Here is a 9,352-nt window from a genome sequence, read left to right on the forward strand (position 1 = left end):
ATGGATTGCTCTTTGCTAATTAGTGTGGCAATGCGTTCTTCAAAAATAGAGGTATGCTTGGTGAATATGATTTCATGCTCTTCCCAATAGTAAGGAAGGCCTCTTACTACCATCAATGTCTTCATCTAACAAATCTAGGTCCAAGCGGTCATAGCCATGAGCGAACAAGGTGAATGTATTGCCAAGTTGGTAGATGATGTCAACTATATTTTCACCCGCAACCATGTATGCCTACCAGTTCCACTATGGAAGGTTTGAAGTATGTGGGCAATAACTCAGCATGAGATTTTGATTTGATATGAATCACTAATGATATACTTATATTTGACCTCGCTAGAGAATTTTCTTGGTTGTCATTCAATGCTGGTGCACACTCAAGAGTGGTTGTGGTCATTATAAGGACTATTTGGGGTAATTGCATTGGAAAGGGAGACAATTGTCAAGTACTCTTAAGATAGAGAAGAAGTTCCTGTTATGTCCAGACCTTGTATTAATGTTGGTGATGAGGCTACTGGGATCCTAGTACTTAGGTTTCCATTTATAGTCATATGGCGGTGGTTGACAATGCGGAGGTCATCTAGCCCTTGACTATTACATCATTGAATTGCTCCATTTGGATACTAGATTAGGTGGCTTGTTGCATTGTTGGCTACTACAGGGAAGCACAGTGGTTAATTTAACACCAATGTAACTAGCAGCATGAGAATGAATTGGCTTCTCTTTGGCCTGTGTAGATCTACTCTTTTTCATTGGGTTTTTAATAGTGGGTTTGAATTTGGAGTTTCATAGGAAGAATACTCTGTGTCAAAACTACACTGGGCGTGGACGTTTTGACCAGTAGTTAGATCACTTATAGGTTTATATTTGGCTATCTGAGCTTATTGCAAATCATGTAGTATATTTTTACCCCTCTTATTAAAGTTGGTGGTAGATAAAGACCTTGGTGCCAGTGCAAGATTGGCTGAGGCTTGGGTGCCCTTGCTAAAAGTTATTTGTGACATTTGCAAGAGCGAGATGGATATGTTGGGTCCCATAGTCAATATTGCATTGAGTGTGTTTCTTGAAGGTTTGTCTCACACAGTGTTTCCTCTTCCACTCCCTCAGTATTCGTAAGCACAAAAAAGAAAACAAGAAGACTTTCATGCCACAATGAACTTGGAAAAATAGAGAGATCCCTATCAATTCCCTAGTTAAAATTTCCTAACTAGGAAACGTTCTGTTTTCCCTTCCATTTACTTTCCCTACTCATGTGTATTTATGAAGTAATTTTCTCTATGTAGGAATTTTTATTAACTAGGAAATGTTCTATTTTTCCTATTATCTACTTTGCCTACTTATGTGTGTTTTTAACTAGGAATTTGATAGGGAATTTCCTTTTTTTTCCCATGTATGGAATGATTAAAAGTTTCTTTTGTATATATAAGGGCACACGTTGGCAACATGAGTTGCAACAATCTATCTATGGCTATTATAGGGAATGCCATGGATCAAGAGAGCAATCTATCTATAATTGTTATTATAATAGACCTATTATAATGCTCTTAACACCTCTGGACCTACATTTTTTTACTAATAAGACAAATATAAAGCTTCATTCACTAAAAAAGAAATGATAATTTGTCATCACTCAAAGTATGATAAGAATAAAAATACTCAAAAAATATAAACCTAGTGAACATAAAAAGGACCTACGATTTTGAAATGTTACAATCACACTAAAGCTTCAAACATTGGCATACATAAGAAGGTTTCCCACTAGTAACATGAGACACCTAGTTGTAATAATAACTTTTAAAATTATAGACCTACAAGAAAGTACTAAATGATGTATTGATTTGCGTGAGCTAAGAGGCATAAGAATTTGATTATTAGTACAAACAAGGCCAATATTACCATCTAAAGCATCATATAACATACATAATGAAAGGTGAGAAGGATCGAAGCTTGCACACGAGAGCTATGGCGAGAGAGCAAGAGCAAAAAAGAGAGAGACAAGAAATGGGAACTCCAACAACCACAATGTGTAGTTGGGCCTTCCTTTATTTAAACTATCACTAAAAGAATAAAGAATAAGTGACTGTGATGGGCGCCCACCACCTGCAGTGTGCAGTGGCAGGTGCTGTCAGTGTAGTAATACATTGGCGGCTAGGCGAAGGCACCTTTACCCCCGACAACCTCCCACTTAAAGGCGAATCTACTCTAGTGAGAGAAAAAAAAAGAAAAGATAGTACAACATGTACACATGTACAATAGGATGAGGAAAAAGATGTCATCTCATCCAATGCCCATCAATTTCCTAGGGAAGGCAAAGCGCTTGGTAGTGAGGCTTTTCGTGAGCAAGTCTGTAGTATTTTGCTCAGTTGGAATCCTGATAAGGTCAACAGACCTGTCCTCAACAACCTCGCGAATGAAGTGATACCTCACCTCAATATGTTTTGTCTTCGCATGGAAGACCAGATTCTTGGCCAACTAAATGGCACTCATAGAATCTGAATGTAGGCATAGCATCTGTCATACCAAGGTTTGCAATCAAACGGCCTAACCAGATAGTACTACTGTAGGTGGCTAAACCTCTATCACCTATGGCCTGGGACAGGAAACCTCATTGCTCATCTTTGCTATCTCAAGTGGCGCGATCGGATTCCTGTGTGCAACAGGCCTATGATCCCTAACAACTATACATCGTCTCTCTGCCTACTACTCTCGTACCTTTCTCTATCTCTACCTTCTCCTTTTTCTAGCAGCTCGTCCCCTCTGCCACTCCCTCTCACTTCTCCTATGAGGCAAGGACCCTCCCCCTCTGCTGCCTAACCAACATCCTATCTAACATCAGCATGTCTAACATCTGGGCCATGAGCATCATGTGATGCTGCGTGATGTCTAGCTGGCCGTGGAGCGGGTTGAATGGGAGTAGGTGGCTCCTCTTGAAAGATAACTCTCCATACCTCAACCACTTTCTCAGGCTGCATATGCATTTTGTCCTCATGAAAGATGACATCATGGCTGCAGATTACTTTTCATATCTCTGGATCCCATAGATGATAACCCATCTCTCCTGCATCTCCATAGCCAATGAAAATGCATTGGACATTATTAGGATCCAGTAGCTTATTGCGTTTGTCCTTGGGCACATGGCAGAATGCCTCACATTCAAAGACACACAAATGATCATAAGAGTGGGGACTTGCTTGCCCACACCTGCTTTGCAACCTGAAAGTCAATGCCACTGCTAGGCAACCTATTAATGAGATGCACTTCAATAGTAACTGCCTCAGTCCAAAAGTGTTGTGGTAAGCCAGCCTGGCTAAGCATGCTACATACTCTTTCTTGAATGGTCCTATTCATGTGTTCAGCCATACCATTCTGGGGTGGGGTGTAAGGGGTGGTCAATTGATACTTAATATCCCTCTCATCACAAAACTGCTCAAAAGCACGTGATACATACTCACCCCCATTATCTAATCTTGGGCATTTTAGCCTTTTCCCAGACTAGTTTTCTGCCAATGCAACCCAATGCTGAAATGTGTCTAAGACATCTGATTTTCTCTTTATGGGATAAGCCCAAACCTTACGTGAGTAATCATCTATGAAATTAAGAAAGTACTTTGCCCTACCAAGTGATTGATAGGGCATTGGCTCACATATATTTGAGTGCACAAGAGCCAAGGGCTCACCCATGCATTTCTTACCAAACTTTTTATGCGTATTCCTAGTCTACCTGCCATACAAACAATGATCACAAGAATCAAAATGCGAAGAGTGAAAAGGCGGAAGATATTGCAAAGCACAGAGCATTTTCATTCCTTTAAGAGACATATGCCCCAAACGAGCATGCCAAAGGGATACATGCGGAATAGAACCCACAGACAAAACATGATCCAATGTAGCTCCAGATACAAGTAAAGGATAGAGGCTACCAGACTTGGCACCTCTTGCAAGTACAAGCCTGCCATAAGTAATCTTCCATGCAGATTCTCCAAAAGACATAAAATACCCTACATCATCAAGCTGTCCAACTGACATAAGGCTACGTTGTCATATTGCTGCGCATCCAAGGTGTGAAATCCACCCAAAAGTTATGTGTGCGGGATTTGATACTTTGTACATATTTAGTTGTTGTGTTTATACTTTTGTTCTACGTGGAAGAGGGTTTGGAGCAAGAGGAATTAATCAATAATGCTCTGGTTAACATGTCTGCAAAATCTGGAATGTTTGGAAAAGCCAAGAAGTATTTGACAATATGTCAAATCAAGATGTCGTTTCCTGGAGTGCCATGATTGCAGGCTACACTGAACATGGGCTTGATCTTGTTGCTCTTGAATGTTACGAGGATGAAACAAGAAGGCACTAGACTAGACAGAGTGACTTTTTTGTGCCTTATGAAGGCATATAGCAGCATCAAATGCATAAGTTGTTAAATGATATTCTGGACTCGATATCTGGGCACATGCTTGATTGAGAGAAGAAAGCAGCATATGAAAACACTAATTTGTAGTCTAGTTCATTGAGGATTGTGCCTGAAAATTGGTGATTTTGTGCATACAGGGTTAATCATCCTTCCAGTCCACTTCGTAAACTAGCCTTAATACAAATATAAGTGTGGTCTGTATATGCAATAACTGGTTTTTTGGGTGTTGAAGGCTATTTTGAGGGAAAGCTTTCTCTGAGGCACAGGGGAATTTCTGCAATTCTGGCGAAGGGAAGTTTTTCTGGTGGGGAGAAAAGCCAATTTGGGGCCACTTTACTAGTCGGAAGGGGAAAGAAATCAAGGGTGTAGACAGGCAAGACTGATCTCAAGCATCACAGGTCGAAAAAACTTCCTTACAGTCTCTCTCCTGGCACACAAAATCGCCTAGCTTATCAGACCAGTCAGCCCCGGTATCCCAACTAGCGTGTCTTTCAAACTCCCGAATTCAACAAGCTCCATTACTTCAGCAACAAACGCCTGCAAACTGACATTTTGCAGCTGGATCGATTTCAAGGATGATTACAAGACCATGGATCCTCACTACATGGAGAGCGTCTGTTGGTGGGAGGCCAGGTGCTGTCCATGAGCATTGACAACTACAACGAAGAGTGCCGCAGCATCGTTATGCATTACAACAAAGAGTGGGAGAAAGTCATCGACTAGTTGCAACTTTGGAACAGATTGACAAAGAGGAGGCCGTGAGTTAGCTCAGAGAAAAGACAACCAATACCAACGAACAATTTCTGCTGCAGGGATCTTGGATGTTACGAATGGACCTTGCCTATTGCCAGAGAATAAGCTAGTTGGAGGATCTTTGTTTGAACTAGAGCGTGACAGACTTCTAAAAGTGCAGGAAGAAACTAGAAGACAGAATTTCTTAATGCAATCTAGGGAGAGGCTCTTGGAAGGCACGCCCATGGCTACTGCTGGCCCTGCTGATGCTTTTCTATCCTTTGTATGCATCAGTCCAGGCCATCGAAAGTGAGTCGAAAGAAGATGATCAACAGTGGCTCACATACTGGATCCTGTACTCTTTCTTGACCTTTGTCGAGATTGTGGCAGCCCTGTTTTTGCTTGGATAGCCTTTCCTTACACAAATATCACTTATCTACCTGGATATGCTGAATGTATACAGGATGAACAGTGAATTCAGATTAAGTAACATAGTGACAGAGAGTTTAGACCAGACCCTGACTGGTTCTAAACACTTATGATATTGACAACTGCACTTTTCAATAAGCCAGCCTTCAGAAACCTTGTATACAAAGGTCTAATTCTTGCTGAGAATGGGAAGGTGTCCTTTTACAACTTGTAAGCTCAAGCTTTCCTGAGTGTGGCCATGAATTGCAAAATCCTTGGCAAATTGTTTGTGAATACATCTCTGCTGCTGTGATTTTCAGATTCAGTTTCTCCTTGAACTTGGATTTCATATTGTTGGGAAGAATTTATTTTTGAAACCTTGCACTTCTCAACTGTGCACGGCTTTGAATAGAAAAGATCTAACACAAGATGATCCATTGATCCATCTTTAATCACCGATATCTCTTATTTTAGAATTGATCTTCTATCTTGAAATTTATCAAGGACCTCTGTGTCAAGATTGTGGGAGAGAAGGAAGGAGTCTTGCTTGAAGCTTTCTTGCTTGCACAATGGGGAAAGACACACAAGGGTGGAGGCTGAAAACAGTTTTCCTCTTCTTAGTTTTGTGTAAGCCAAAAGAACTCAAGTACAAAGAAATAGAAGAACCCTATGTATGGGTCTCAAACCAAACTCAACTAACTAAGGTGGCATACTAACTGAGCCACGAACTAGAGTAGATAAGGATAGCTATCATGTAGCTATTATTCATCGGCGGTGTACCAACCGCGTCTGCAACTGACAAGTCGGTGACATAAGTACTCAACAGTCACCCTGGCGTATCACGAGTGGAGCTCGATATCTCAACACTCCCCCTCGAGCTCAATCCCAATTCCTGCACACCAAGCAGGTCTCTGAACTTGCGCAGCTTCTCTGCACCCAATGCCTTCGTGAATATGTCAGCTACCTGATCCTTTGTGCTGACATAAACTAGATCAATAAGACCTAGTAAAACCCTCTCTCGCACATAGTGATAATGCACCTCAATGTGCTTTGTTCTAGCATGATAGACTGGGTTATTTGCCAAGTGTATACTACTCATGTTGTCACAATAAATGACAACTGGCCCATCTGTAGACTGATGCATATCATAAAGTAGCTTATGCAACCAAGCTACCTCACATGCAGCCATTGCTGCACCCCTGTACTCAGCCTCTGTGCTCGACAAGGCAACTGTAGGCTGTTTCTTGCTGCTCCAAGTGACTGCAGCACTCCCAAAAGAGAATACATATCCACTGGTAGATCGTCTATCAGAAATACTACCAGCCCAATCAGCATCAGTGTATCCATGCAACTGTATCTGAACCCCAGTCTCATAAAATAGTCCATACTGCAATGTGGACTTCACATACCTAAGTATGCGTCTAGCCGCATCCAAATGTGGTTTCCTTGGAGCCTGCATAAACTGACTTACCAATCCAACAGCATAGCTCAAATCTGGCCTGGTAATAGTCATATAAATCAAACTTCCTACTATGCGTCTGTACATAGTAGGGTCTTCTAGAAGCTCACCTGCATCTGTGCTCAGCTTCACATTTTGCTCCAAAGGAACTGAAATAGGCTTACAGCCTGTCATCCCATATTTGGACAGCATGTCCAATCCATACTGCCTCTGCAAGAGCTGTATCCCACTTGGTGATCTAATCACCTCAATGCCCAAGAAATAACGCAGCTCTCCCAAATCCTTCATCTCAAACTTCTGCTTCAATAGCATTTTCACATGAAGGATATCTTCATCACTGTCACCTGTCATAATCAAATCATCAACATAAATGACAAGTAGCATAATACCTTTCTCTGTTTTTCTCACATAAAGTGAGAAATCTGCCTTGGAAATCTGAAAACCAATAGTGATAAGATACTGTCCTATCTTGTCAGACCATGCTCTAGGTGCTTGCTTCAAGCCATACAAGGCTTTCTTCAACCTGCAAACAAACTCAGGATGAACAGCATGCACATAACCTGGTGGCTGCTCCATATAGACCTCTTCTTGCAAATCACCATGCAAGAAGGCATTCTTTACATCCATCTGATGTAAAGACCATCTCTTTGATGCAGCCATAGCAATGACTGCTCTTACAGTTGCCATCCTTGCAACTGGACTGAATGTTTCTTCATAGTCAATGCCATATGTTTGTGCATACCCCTTGACTACTAATCTTGCCTTGTATCTGTTCACAGAACCATCTGCATTGTGCTTCACCTTATAAACCCACTTACAGCCAATTGCATTCTTACCTTTAGGCAAAGGTACTAACTCCCATGTAGCATTTTCTTCCAAGGCATCCATTTCTTCATCCATGGCTTTCTCCCATTTTTCTTTTCCCATGGCTTGCTCAAAAGATGTGGGTTCTGGTTCCTGTATCACTTTGACCATATATGCATAGTGAATGGCTGTAAATCCATCATATTTCAGCCTATCCATAGGATACCTAGCTCTCGTAGACCTGCGCAAAGTAGGTTCACTCCCAGGTGCTCTCAAAACATCCCTGGTCTTCCTTACTCCAGGTGTAACAATAGAAGGAATACCCAACTCATCATCAATGCTCTGTTCTGAGCCACTGGATTCACCATCCACATAAGAGTGACCTGCATTCACATCAAACATGGGCTGATCAACCTTCTCTTTTCCTTTTCGTGATACCTGCATACCACTATCTGCATTGCTTTGAGAAGATTCTCCTGATCTCAATCTGCCTGTCCATGGCGAAGAATGTGAACCACTGCTAGAGGACGCTCCAGGTCCACTAATATTTTGTGACTGCTGCTGTGAATTCTGTGTAGCATTACCATTTTGTGCATCTTCATCATCAATCACATTTACTGGTTTATACCAGCTACTCATCTCATCAAAAACAACATCTCTGCTCACTGTAAACTTACGAGTAGAAGGGTTATAGCATCTATACCCTTTTTGCTGCAGAGAGTAACCAATAAAGATGCACTTCTCAGCTTTTGGATCCAACTTGGATCTCAGCTCATCTGGCACATGTACATAGGCAATGCAACCAAAAATTTTCAAATGAGAAATATCTGGTTTCCTACCAGTATACCTCTCCTCTGGAGTCATTCCATGTATTGCTGCAGTGGGAGTCCTGTTCATTATGTAGACTGCTGTAGCAACTGCTTCAGCCCAATAAAAATCTGGCAAGTCTTTTTCATTGAGCATGGCACGAGATACCTCTCCAATATGCCTGTTTTTCCTTTCTGCAATTCCATTTTGTTGTGGGGTATAACTGCATGAATATTGCTGCTTTATGCCATGCTCCTGCAGGAACCTTGCAAACTCATTTGAGAGGTATTCTCCCCCTCCATCTGACCTTAGGCATTTTATCTGCAAGACTGTTTCTTTTTCAACCATAGCTTTAAGAGTTTTGAAATGCCCAAAAACTTCACTTTTCTTTTTCATAAAATACACCCAAACTTTTCTGCTATAGTCATCAATAAAACTGACAAAATAATGACAGCCTCCAAGAGATGCAGCTTTAGTTGTCCACACATCAGAGTGGATTAATTCCAATGGCTTCTCACTCTCTTGAACATGTCTAGGAAATGGTTTTCTTGCCTGTTTTCCAAACTGACAGGCTTCACATACCTTATGCATTTCTGCAACCTTGAATTTCGGCAAACCTGCAACAATATTTTGGGCCTGCATTGATTTAAGTCGCTGTACATTAACATGACCAATGCGTTTATGCCAGATATCAATATCTGCAACTACACCGGTCCCATGTGCAAACATTGTTG

The sequence above is a fragment of the Lygodium microphyllum genome, chromosome 6 (genome assembly GCF_053477565.2).
Source record: "Lygodium microphyllum isolate KBCC chromosome 6, Lygodium_microphyllum_v1.1.10, whole genome shotgun sequence".
Lineage (NCBI taxonomy): Eukaryota > Viridiplantae > Streptophyta > Polypodiopsida > Schizaeales > Lygodiaceae > Lygodium > Lygodium microphyllum.